At 44.2% G+C, this 12,218-nt stretch overlaps 1 protein-coding gene across 4 annotated transcripts in view; it reads left to right on the top strand.

Annotated features, from left to right (window-relative positions):
• SPECC1 (sperm antigen with calponin homology and coiled-coil domains 1) overlaps window positions 1-12,218 on the top strand; it is a 90,114-nt gene that overhangs the window by 44,937 nt on the left and 32,959 nt on the right. The gene's annotated exons all lie outside the window — the stretch shown is intronic.

Raw genomic sequence — 12,218 nt, 5'->3', positions numbered from 1 at the left:
GTATGGTATTCTCTGCTCTGAGAAAGCTCCTCCAGAGTGCAGTAGCCCTGGTGTTGTCTATCTGCAATAATGTAAAATAGTTGCTAAATTACAACCTGTAGAGAAAGTGTTGCATTTCGCCTGTTTAAGGGTGAATTGTTGGAATCCTGGTTGTTGTTGTTGTTGTGTTTGTTTTTGTTTTGGTTTGGTTTGGGTTTTGTTGGTTTTTGTTTGTTTGGTTGGGTTTTTTGTTGTTGTTTGTTTTTTGGTTTTGTTTTTTTCAGAAAAGAAAAAGAAGAGCGTAAAAAAATTAGATGACCAAGGAGAAGTGGGTCTAAGTCTTGTTCCCCAGAGCATGTCATGTCAGCCCTAGTGCTGGTATTCTGATGCTGGAGGGGGAAAAGGTGCTGCTGTTGTGTCCATCTCAGTCTGCAAATATTCCTTGTATGGAAAGCGTGTTCCAGAAAGTGATGCCATTCCTTTAAATCCCCAGAGTTTTTTAAACCTTTGTCTAATGCAAGGCTGTGTGCTCAACACAGTGTGTTTTCAGCTGGATAAAGCAATGCATAGAAATATTTCAAGTTACATTTCCAGACCTGCTGAAGTCCGTGGCAGTAACTTTGCTTGTATCCATGTGATGATCCATCTGAGTATCCACGTGATGATCCATCTGTCCTAGGCCAACAATCTATCTTGCCCCAAGTTGGGAGGCTCAAAGCTCTGATAATATTTCTCCAGGCTTTTCCTGGAGCAAAAGCTGATGAGGATGGAGGCATCAGAGGGGAAGGGATGGTGCCCTTTGAGGGGCTGAGGATATTTCCACAATCTTTATCTTCTGGATCTTGAGAAATGCTGCTTTCATAAAACCTTGTTGGGTTTGAAGAATGGACTAATCATGTTAGAAATTACTCTCAGCCTCCTCCACACATAGTTTCTTTGAGGCTGCTTGACTGTGGAAAATCTTTGACTGATCTTTTAATTAAAAGCCCTTTTTTTTTTTTCCCAAGGAGTTTAAGCTCTTCCTGCTTTGAAGTGGGCAATGTTTTACAGATAAACATCTCATTATGTTACGAGCTTTCTTCTCTCCCCTTCTGTCTCATTTCTCTTCTTGAAGTGCCTCATCCTGTGTTGATAGTTTTAATGATTTCAGCCCAGTTCCCAGTATCAGGACGGTGCTGATCAGCTCCCTTGGCTGTGCTGGGCAGGGTGAAGCTCTGGATGAGCTGTGGAAACTAAATCGCAGTCCTCTCCCCACCCCCTCACAGAAGCAGGCTGGAAATGACCATAAAACTGAGTTCATTATGTGGCCATCACGTTTCAGTAAACAGAAGTCAGTTGTAACACCAGGGCAATGCAAACTGGTTGTTAAGCATTAAGCAAACAATTTGGAAAAAAAAAAAAATAAAGCCTCTTAATTTTAAGAACCTCTTCATGTTTCCATTTTTTTAGCCCTTTTCCCCATTCTTGCTGGTTTAGTAGGGTTTGAGAATTCACGAGGGAAGAAGTTAAGTTTGGCTCAGTCAACCCTGGCCTTCTGGGAGTGTGGGGCAGAATTCCTGCACTGGAGGGCTCAGGTCATGGATTCCTCATCCAAATCCACAGCAGTGCTGTGGGAAGGCATTTTCTGCTGCTCCGTTCCCCTGGGGTGGCTCAGCTCCCTCTGTGGTACTTGAAATGTTTGTGGGAAGGACAGTGGATTAAATCATGACCCACCTTGAACAAAGAAAGCAAAAGGGGGATAAAGCCCCCTGCAGTTACACCCATGATATCTTTATATTCCATGATTCAATCCACAGGGTGGCCTCAAAGTTACAGGTTGAATAAATCAGCCTTCTAGTTGTGAAAAGGTTGATGTGAGGCATTGCCCCACTTAAAGTTGCTTTTTGGTAATCCTTCATGCTTATAAAGAGATGTCATATAGATTTTGATGGTTAGAGGAGTGATCCACAGGCAGGATTCTCTCTACTTGTCTTTCCAATTGGATTCTTGGACCAGGAGGTTTTAGGAAACTCCTTCATTTACTTCCAGCCACAGATCATATTTAGTCCTGACAACCATTGTATCTGCACTGTGGAGGAACACATCTACTTGCTACTCACTGATGGACATTATTAACTGAGTTTATATGGTTAGATTGTTGGGTTTTTGTTTGTTTGCTTTCTAATTTCCTGTACTTCTCGAAACACTCAACGCTGGTATTCTGTCCATTATAATTGTGTTTTCCAGAAATGGCAGCACAGCTGTTTTGTCACCACTGTTAACCCAGTAAGGGCTGAGTGTTGAAGTTCTGGGCTAAATTAGCTGGGAAGCTGCTTTCTGAGCTGAAGAGAATTATCTGCTTGTCTGCTAGCTAGAATCAAGGAAAATCCTGGGATTCTTACTCTAGCTAGTGGTCATTTATCTCAGGAATATTCCTAGTACAGATGTATGAGTTGATAAATTAGTTTTCTACCTTTACCTCAGAGCAAATCCACTGCTTATCCTGATCAGCACCTTCTTGGGAATGTGTTAGTGAACTGCAAGGATGTTCCCCAAAGCAGAGGATAACCACCTTCTGGCCAGCAGGAGCCTCAGAACTAGCAGGTAGGAAAACTCCAAACTTGTTAAGTTTGGAGATCAAACTGAAACCAGGAACCAGATCAAACTGAAAATCCTTTTTTTCTGTGAAACACCACTGTTTTTGTCTCTGTTCACAGAAAGGTTGACATTTGTGGATCTTTTTCCTCAGGCTTTTATCTGAAAACCCACCAGAATAGAGTTTGGCTTAAAACTCATTGTGTTGGAGATATGAGATGATTATACCTGATCTCATCTCGTTTTTACAGGTGCATGGGCAGGAAATGTTCCAGAACAAACAAAATCAGGAAATATCACAGTCCACAGAAATCCCAATAATTGTGGTGTGCTAATGCCATAAGTGTATAGAGCCAAGGCCCTCTTAAGGAATATAAAAATTATATGTTTTTTTTAAATAATGAACTATGATGGCTGCGGAAATTATAAATTTGGATTAAAGCAGCAAGTTTAGGGGTATTTCATTTTTAAAAGGGAAAATTCTCTCTTTCTGTAACTTTCACCAGCCTGATTTCGAGGTAATGCTGCATATTGAAAGTTTCAGTCATTCTTTTGTGGGGATTAGACAAGGGGTATAGTTTGTAGGTGACTAAAGTTTTTGGCAGGCCCACCGGCATTAACAGTTCCAAAAAAAAAAAAAAAAAAAGGTAGTGTTGAGTTTACCATTCCAGCAAGTGTGGGCTATTAGGTTTCTCTGAACATTTGCTTTGGATGGCTCAGTGTTTGTTATGCCGGGTTGCTGGGTACTCCAGAAATCCCAGGCAGCCGGGGGTGGATTGCCGTGACACTTGTGATCTGCACCCGTGTTGGCAGAGCGTGGTCATTCCATTTTGTATCCCTCTTCTCAGGGTCTTATGGAACAGGGAAGCCCCTTGGATGCCTCTGGACCCTTGAGCAGAGTTCTGGGTTTGTGAAGCCAGGCCTGGCCGTGCCGGTGAAGGACTCGTGCCTGGAGCGGTTCTTGCCTCGATGTGATTTGCAGATGGGCCTTGGGGCTCTTGAGCAAAACTTTCCCCTCCCAGTACAGCTTCCTCTGCATTTGTACTGGGTATAAAATTTTATTCAAGGCAGGCATATCCAGGCTTGAGTTTCTGATTGAGATGGAACAAACCTTCAGGAAACTCAAGTAAACAGCGTAAGAAACTCTGAGGAACTCTTTTGTTTGGACACTGGCAAGTCTCTCTGGGTAAAGAGATTTTTAACTACTCCTGCTGTTATTCAGAGAAGAATTGTATGTGAACAGGCCCATGAAGAGCAGAGAAAGTCAGCTGAAATTCACAATGAGACTTTGTGAACAGGGTTTTGATCAGATCTCATCTCATTTACCTTCTGAATGAGACCTTGTTTCCACTGTAATAGCACTGAGCCGGGGCAATGGGAACTTGAAATTCAGTTCTTGTGGCTGTGCTAAGAGCTTGGAACCACCAGACACTGAGCAGAGCTGATCTTTTTCTATTTGCATTTTAGTATGTTTTTTAGAAGAGTTAGGTGTGTAAGGACAAGCTGACAGTTACTGATCAGGGTGAATCCGAAAAGCTGAAAGTAAAATGTTTGCAATCTTTAAGAAATTCCTTAATTGTGCAGCAGAGATTCCCTGGGTACCTTCTATTCTAAAACAACTACATGACTTACTAGGGCCTTATAAGAGTACTTGTTTAGATGCTAAAATCTGCACTAAATGGAGATGCCTCAACTATAAGGTCGTCTCTACTATTGGATTACATTCCTGCCATGGGAGAGTCCCTTCTAGTGGCCACCCTTCAAAAGAATGTCCTACCAGTAGTTCATCTGCAGATTTAAACTGATGACAAGTAGTTATGTCGTGACTTAGTCTTTGAGTTACCAAAGCAGTGCCTTCTCTTTTGTGCTTCTTGCACCCCAGATCTCTAGTCTTCTATCTTCTAATTAAAACAGAGAATCAGCCAACCTTTACCAAGTGTTCAGATCAAATGTCAGTGGTCTCTGTAGTCTTAAATTAGGAATTGTTCAGATCTAGATGCTTACTGGTGCTTTTTCTTTGGAACCTCTAGTGGTGTAGCTTTTCAAATACAGGCATTTGTTGTTCCCTGATACTTTGTAATCTTTACTTCTCTTTGGTGTCTTATTCTTTTGCTCCATGACAAATATTAGTACCTGACTTGCTTCCTTACCCTTTCCACAGTGATTACGCAGATCAAAATCTTTGCACGAAGCCTTTTAGGTTTTTCCTCCTGTTGCATGTTGTACCTATTCCACAGGCAGCGTAGTCAGGCAGTCCAGACAGTCCAACAGGCCATTAAAATGATTCAGAAAAAAAGTTCATGTTTTAATTACTTTTAGTCTGTGTTTGCTAAGTGAGTAAAAGGCCTTATTTGAGCAGATGCTTCTATATAATTAGAGCTAGATTATCAAAACCACATTTGTTGTTCTGCAGCCCTCTCCTTGTCTTTTCTTAAAGCTAGGTGGAGTACAAGTGAACCTTCCCAAAGAGTTGCTGACCTGTAAAGGTGTTGGCTCTATGACTAAGGCTCTGCAAACAGACTAATTAATTCAGAACAACCCTGACTGGCCAAGCCTTGGTTTGCTTTGTTTGCTGTTGCATAAAGATCAGGTAGCAGAGAGCGCTGGCTTTCTGTAGGACAGCTCTAAAAGAGATGGAAAATGGTGTGTTCTCCTGAGTTTTTGAGGATTATCCAAAGGAGTATCCAGTGCTGTGGTCACAGAAGAATGCTGACAACTCAACTGTTCAGCTCTGTGTATCCAGCAGATCAAGCCATAATAGTTTGTCACAGTATAACAGAGCCATTCTTTAGCCTGACTTTTCCCTACCCTGATGGCTGAGGAGAAGTTTTAGACATTTCACTCTCAACTATGAAGTTCTAAACAGCTTAAGCAGTTTCAGAATCACAGTAGGTGCTGATCAGTGTCTCTTGCCACCTGCATCTCTGAAAATCCAGCCTTCTACAACCAGTCCCACTGTCATTTCAACCCCCAAGAAGCTGATTCGGACCTTCCTCGTGAGGTGATTTAGTTATGGGCACCTGTTCATTATTTGTTACCAAGCTCTGTTACTGTTGGCATGCCTGGGAGTTTGAGGGTGGGAGCAGTAACTGCACTGCAGGATGTGTGTAGGGATTTGGGCTCTGGGCTCTGGTGTAGGTTCTGGATGAAACAGCCCAGCAGCAGCACAGGTAAGTAAGGGTTGTTGTATCTGCCCTACTTCTCAGCAGTCGTGTTTACCTTTCCTCATGCCACCAGGAAAACAGTGTGGTTCCTGTTAATGAGGATATCAGAAGATCTCTGGTCAGCAGGGGAGTTGTTTTTTAACTATTTCATTGGCTTAATCAAAGACAAAAAGGGGCAGGGGAAAAATAGGGCGTTTCAGTAAAGCAGATGTGTGCTCTGAAACCTTTTAATGAGAAAGTAATGACTTAAAGGAGTCAAGTGTACACCACTCCTTCCTCTGAGCTGTACAGTCATCATTTCCCAAAGGACATTCCTAGCTCCCTCTTAATCAGTCTCAATATCAATCTCAGGATCAATGCTGGAGCAGGATGAAAATGATCTGCTGAGTCCCCTGGGCTTTTCAGTTAAGCTTTGAGCTCTTAGTGGCTTATCCGCTTTTGGAAAATGGATTTTAAGCACCAAGTTAATTAGGTTCTTAAAAACATTACTCTGAGTTGACAAAAGAAGTCAGAAAACACGTCATGCCTGTGTTTCATCTCAGGGAATCGACAGAGTGTGATGTCTCCAAGCTAATGCCCTTTTTTGTGACTTGGCTGTGCCTAAATTCAGATCAATGATGTCATGGAGTCCCATATTAATCCAGTGTATTAAGTGGTTCATTGTGTAGCTGAAAATCACCTAAAAGGTACTTGGGTACTGGAGTAATTTTGAATATGGCACAAAAAAGCTGCTATTACCTGCCTTGTGACACTGGCTTGTAAATGTGTTGTGAAAGTCTGCTCAGTTCAATGTCCAGGGGAATTTTAGGTGTTCTCAGACATCCCAGTTGCTCTGTCTGTCTCTGGAGCAGAGGACAGGTCTCCCACAGGTGCTGTCAAATCCTCCAGGTGCAGTGAACTTATTTAAAATACACCTGAAGGTCACCTGAACTGGCTTTAGCCATCTGTATTTGTGTCCTAGACCCAGTGTCATAAACCTGGTGGAGTTAAAATGCACCTGTGACCCAGGTTTGTTTTGCTAAGAAACTCACAGTTGGCTAAAACTGGTACCAGGACGTTCCCCAGGCAAGACTGAGCCCAGGAGTACCTGCCTGCCTTGCCTGGCTCCTGCTGGATGTCACCAGTGCTCCTGTGCAGTCCTGCCTAATCCAGGGTCTACCAAAGGCCCAGCCAGAGGATAAGCTGAAAACCCAAACCAATCAAAGGTATTTCAGCTCAGCCACAGGTGCTTGAGCACAGTAAAATTGCATGGGGTGGTTTAATAGTGCTTGTAATTTGCTGCACAAGCATGGGCTGTGCAGAGGATTCACTTTGCCGGGCCGTGCTGCTGAATGCCTCCAGCCCACTTGATTTATACTGACCTTTCCCTCAGGGTATCGCAGGGACCACTGTTCTGTCTGAGACTGGGAAGTTCTGTTCAGGTGACAAAGTATATTTAAAGATCTTGGCACATGGAAAGAGAGTTCCAGAGTAAGGGAAGAACCACACTCTTCAGTTGGCAGCGAGGCTGAGTTAGCCCACGATTTCTTGGTGTGATCGCTTTTTGTTTCACTGTCCTTGTCTAAGATGGATTTAAGGACAACAAAGACACCAGGCAGTGAAATCTCTGCTGTGCTGGAAGTGCAGGATTGGGGATGAGAGAGCTGGAACAGCCCTGCTGGAGCAGCAGATCATCAGGAGAGGACAAACTTGTCTGCAGGCAACAGTTTGCCTTTCTGAGATGTATGACTTGAACATCGCAGAGTGCTGTGAATAGCTTTCTTTTATTTCTTGTTATCCTGCCCTTACAATTCAAATTAAGGTATCTATTGTTGAAAAACATCACACCGAAGCTGCATCTGTCTCCATGCTTTAGTCTTACATGACTGAAATGCTTTCTGAGATGGCTCGGTGGTCAGTGCTAAAATTACATAGATGGGCTCTACACACAGGAGGGTTAGTACCTAAACTATGGAACAGTGAATTAATAACCTGGAATTTTGAACACTCTGAGGAAAAACATGTGTTTTTATTGTTCTTTGCTTAGGAGTTGACAGGATTAAAATTGAGGAAGAACATTTAAAAGGGAACATTCCCTGTTAATTCGGTCTGTGGAACAGCAGAAGCCCATGGCATTAACCTTTGGGTTATTAATATGTTGATGGAAGGAAGGATTAAGGAAAGGGCAGGCTGTGGGACGCAAATGGCACAAAGGCCAGAGGCAAATAATTTTGTATTGACTCCAGTTCTAAAATAAACCAGATTGGAAGTAGAAATCAGAACATTTTCTAAGGTGTTTCTGCAGTCAAATGTAGTCTTCCAGCTGAGATTATTACTCCTCTGCTCTGGGCCTGGAGAAGCAGGTACTTTTGAACTATTTAGTTTACTTGACTCTTAATTATATCACCTTCAGGGCTGGTGTTGTACTGCAGTGGTATGTGCTGTCAGAGTCCATGGGATGCAAAGGCAGATAAACACTGAATCCTCATTCCACCATGTCCCCCCTGTGACTGGTGAAACATTTGTCTCCTGCTCTCACTGTAAGTACACTGGCTGTACTGCATGGATGTTACTGAGCAACAATCCCGTTTGTTCCACCTTGGAGGACTGGGAAGTGTTTTCCTCCATTCCAGAGTCCGTTTCTCCTGGTTGGGGATGTTCCTGGGGGAGCTGACCCGGGAGGTGCGGGGAGAGCTCAGCACAAAAATAGATCATAATGTGGAAAAACTGAGGAGTAATCCCAATCCTTCCTTCTGTGAAAAACATTTGTAGCTGTGCTGAAAATGGGATTAAAATGGTGAAAGGTCGGCAGGAGGGCTCAACTTTTATCTCATTAAAGTAATACTCTGGCTTTTGACACCGGTGGAAAGTCAGGCAGTGCTCCCTGGCAGCAAGTGGCCATGGGCTCCCAACCCTAATCCTGCCTTCCCATGACCTTGGGTGAGGCATTTCACTTCTCTCTGCTTCCCTGTCCCGTAACCTAAACTTATGTATGTGTTTCAGAGGATTTGGGTTAAATATCTGTTAATTTTAAAGCACTTGGAAAATTACAAGCTGTATGTACGTGTTGCACTGTAACGCCTCACATCTGAGTAGTCTGGCTGATGCTGAAAATGGAGCAGTTCTTCCTGGGTGCCAAGGTGAGGAACGTGGTGAGGAGGTGACCTCAGCCTGAACAAAACAGCTTTTCAGGCAATAACTCTCCATGGAGTAATTCAGGAGTACTTCCCCGTTCCTCTGAAGTGGGGGGGCACAAGCTGAGCCCATCAGCAGAGTGGTGGTGGGACTGGGAGCATGGGAGGCTTGGTGTGGTGCAGAGGGAATGAGAAATACACTGGTGGTTGGAGGTAGCCTGAGCTTGGATACCTGGAACAGTGGGACAGAGGTTGTGCTCAAAGTTGGCAAGAACAGAGTTAAGCAAAAAGCTTGGGCAGGGTGGATGAACAGCATAAACAGGAATGAGGTGCCAAAGCACCATTTTGACCAGACAGAAAGGTATTCAATGGTTTGGTTGTTGGTGTTTTTTTTTTTCTTTCTGGAATGTCTCCATCAAGATGCAGGGCTCCTTGTTTTTCTCTTCTCTGCTCAAAACCAGCAGCTCTTTCCAGGCAGTGAAGTTCTGTGTGATTCCAGCCACTTCAAGCAGCAGCAGCAGCATAAATCAAGGCTGTGTTGAGCTCTGCAGCCTGGTAGGCACTGGTATGTCTGTCTGGGGTCTCCCACAGACCATCACCGGGGTGGGGGCCGAGTTAATGGGGTCACCAGGGTGACTGACACAGCCCTAAATGCAGTTTCTGCATATGGATGCCCCGGGCTGTGGGATTGGCAGCTTCATTGCTAACTACTGCACTGCTCAACTCCAAGGTCGGTCAGAGCGGGAGTTGCCCATAAAATAGACATTAAAGTGGTGTTTATCCCTAATTTGGTGTTTTGTGATCAACACATGCATTTAGAACTATTTCTTTTCCGGGATCCTTGTGACTTTTTAGCGTTGCATGGCACTTGTGGAGAGTGGAGTGAGGAAAATACCTAAGCCCTTCTATGGCATGAAAAAAACAGGTTGGTTAATGGTTATTGATGGATAGCAAATGCTTTGTGATTTATGACAGAACAAGTCAGCAGAGCGTGGAGTCTTGCAAAACACACGAGACACGTTGAGTAAGCTCAGAGCTGGTTGGCAAACTGGTAAAGTACAGATAATCCCGGCTAAATATCATTAATTGTTATCCCTGTGTATAGGTTTTCCATTGCCCAGGATCATGTTGCAGTTGTCATCTGGTGGTGATTAGAAGCACGCTGGTGTGGCTACCAGAAGTGCTTCATTTCTCTTAGGAAAAAGTGTTTTTCCCAGTGCCATGAAACTCTCACTGGTGTGTAATAGCATCATTATTTCTTGTATTGTATAGGATGCTGCCCAGTCAGCACTGTCCATTCTTATATAATGCTAGTCAGTCATGTGCTGGCCAGATGAGAGTCATGTTATTGCGCTGGTTTGAGCATTGAAAAAAGAAGAGTTCTTTGAAGCACTTGTTTTGTCTTCATTTTATTTTTTTTTTAATAACGGTAGAAAACCCTCTCAGATTGAATAGAAGTACAGGACACATCCAGAATGCTTTAAATCACCCCTTAGGCTTCATCAGAGAACATCTGTGGCCATTTGTAACGTGTATTTTCCATATTAAATCTGTAGTATGACCACAGCTTGTGTGAGCGCTGGTGCTCTACCCTGGACACTCGTCCAAGCCTGTGGTCAAGGTGCACTCAGATGCTCTGACTCCTGGGGCTCCCCTGAGCCTGTCAGTGGGAAGGAGCTCTGCTGAGCTGGGATTTCTCCACTGGAAGCGACACCTCACATTGGGGTACTTTCAGTTTTCCCCTTGTCCTTCATCTTGCAGCGTTTGCTGCACCAACACCACGAGCCTTGCTGTGTGCTTAGCTCGGTTTGAATACATTTTGCCGGTGCCAGATCCTGGCAGTGGGGTTTGGGAATGGGATGAGTGGTGAGCTGGGGGGGTGGCCTCCAGCTCTGACAAGATCTGGAGTTGCCCCAGCAGCCACTGGAGCTGCAGAACTCCCCTCCCGGAGCTGAGCCGGCCCCTCCAGCTGTAGATGAGTAAATGAAGCTGTGTGGGCCGCTGGCTGTCCCTGTATCTCTTCCCTAAACACTGGAGCCTTTGTCTCTGGCCTTATCGTGCCCCTGCCCTGACAGAGCCTCTCTGTGCTCTCCTGCCAGCGCTGCGCTGGGTTCAGGGGGCTTTTCTTCAGCTGCTCTTTGTCTCCGGGTGTTTATTGTGCTGCTGCAGAGTGTGTGTGTTTGGGAGGGAGGAGGAGGGGCTCCTGTTTGTGTGGGCTTTATAAACCCAATGCATTCTTCAAAAGAGATGCTGAGCAAACGGGGTGGTGTTAATATTAACCCTTCCGTGCCCTGCATCGCTGCAGCGAGGAGAATGCTGTGGGAGGGTTGTGAAGGTGCTGTGGAAGGCAGGGAGGCTGCTCCCCCTCTGGTTGTAATGCCCTTTGATTTTCTGTGGATGGTGCACATGGGCACCAGGCAAAGACCCTCCCAAATCTGGAGGGATGGAATTGATTCTAGGATTTCCCCCTCAGAGTCTTTCTGAACTTATTGTTATTGCAAACACTGGCTCCCTAACCCCTTCTGTTTGCAGAACTCTCCCTTGCATCCTGTTTGTGTGGCTACATTGGACAACATCTCTTCACTGTACCATATCCCCAAACTTTATGGCCCTGTACTTTAGGGCTTTGCCTTTTGGATAAGGTCCTGAAAGCAGGATTTTCTTAAATTCACAGTGTTGCCACTTGCAGTGGCATGTAATACCTTCCCTTTGAACCAGCTTCTTTTCTTTAACCAGCTTGTTACAACACCCGTGGCTCAGATGGCTCCTATTTCTTCAGTGCCCCTGGTCCCACATTTCAGGAGAGCTTTGAAAGATGAAGATCGGCAACTCATGAACTTCACTTCCCGTGTAATCACATAGTGCTTTGCATTGTTGGTCGGTGGGAAGGAGAACCCCAACAAACAGCTAAACAGAACAGTGTCAGCCCTCTAACCTCCTTTTGCTCTTCCTCTGTAAGAGGATGGGAATGTATGACATGAAAAATATCTCTTCCATCTCTGTAAGAAGCTGCAGCATCACAGTTGTCTTAGTGTTGGAAGTGCCATAGAGGGTTTTATATTTCACTGAGCCTGTGGTCAGCATAAATGTTTCAACCCTGTTTTGTATTATGATCTGCCTAAATGCAGATAGTTTTATGTGTGATAAAAATACTTTTGTTTTCAAATAGAAGACCTTTCCTTAAATTACTGAATTTTTCCACTGAATTTTTAGTGGGATTAGATTAAGCATTTCACAAAGTACTGTAAAGAATCTTTACTATCAAGTAATTAATATCCTGATATTGGGGAGTGTAGTTCATGGATTGCAGCATCTATGTTATTCCATTATTACACTGGGACAAAGTTGAGCAGGCTGTGTTCCTTTGCAGGGGGCAGGAAAGGAAGAA

Source organism: Empidonax traillii, unplaced genomic scaffold, assembly GCF_003031625.1.
Source record: "Empidonax traillii isolate 1590-97213 ecotype Southwest subspecies unplaced genomic scaffold, ASM303162v1 scaffold322:size1131127, whole genome shotgun sequence".
NCBI classification, from domain to species: domain Eukaryota; kingdom Metazoa; phylum Chordata; class Aves; order Passeriformes; family Tyrannidae; genus Empidonax; species Empidonax traillii.
Note: the sequence above shows the minus strand (reverse complement) of the source record. Positions and strands in the feature narration are given on the sequence as shown.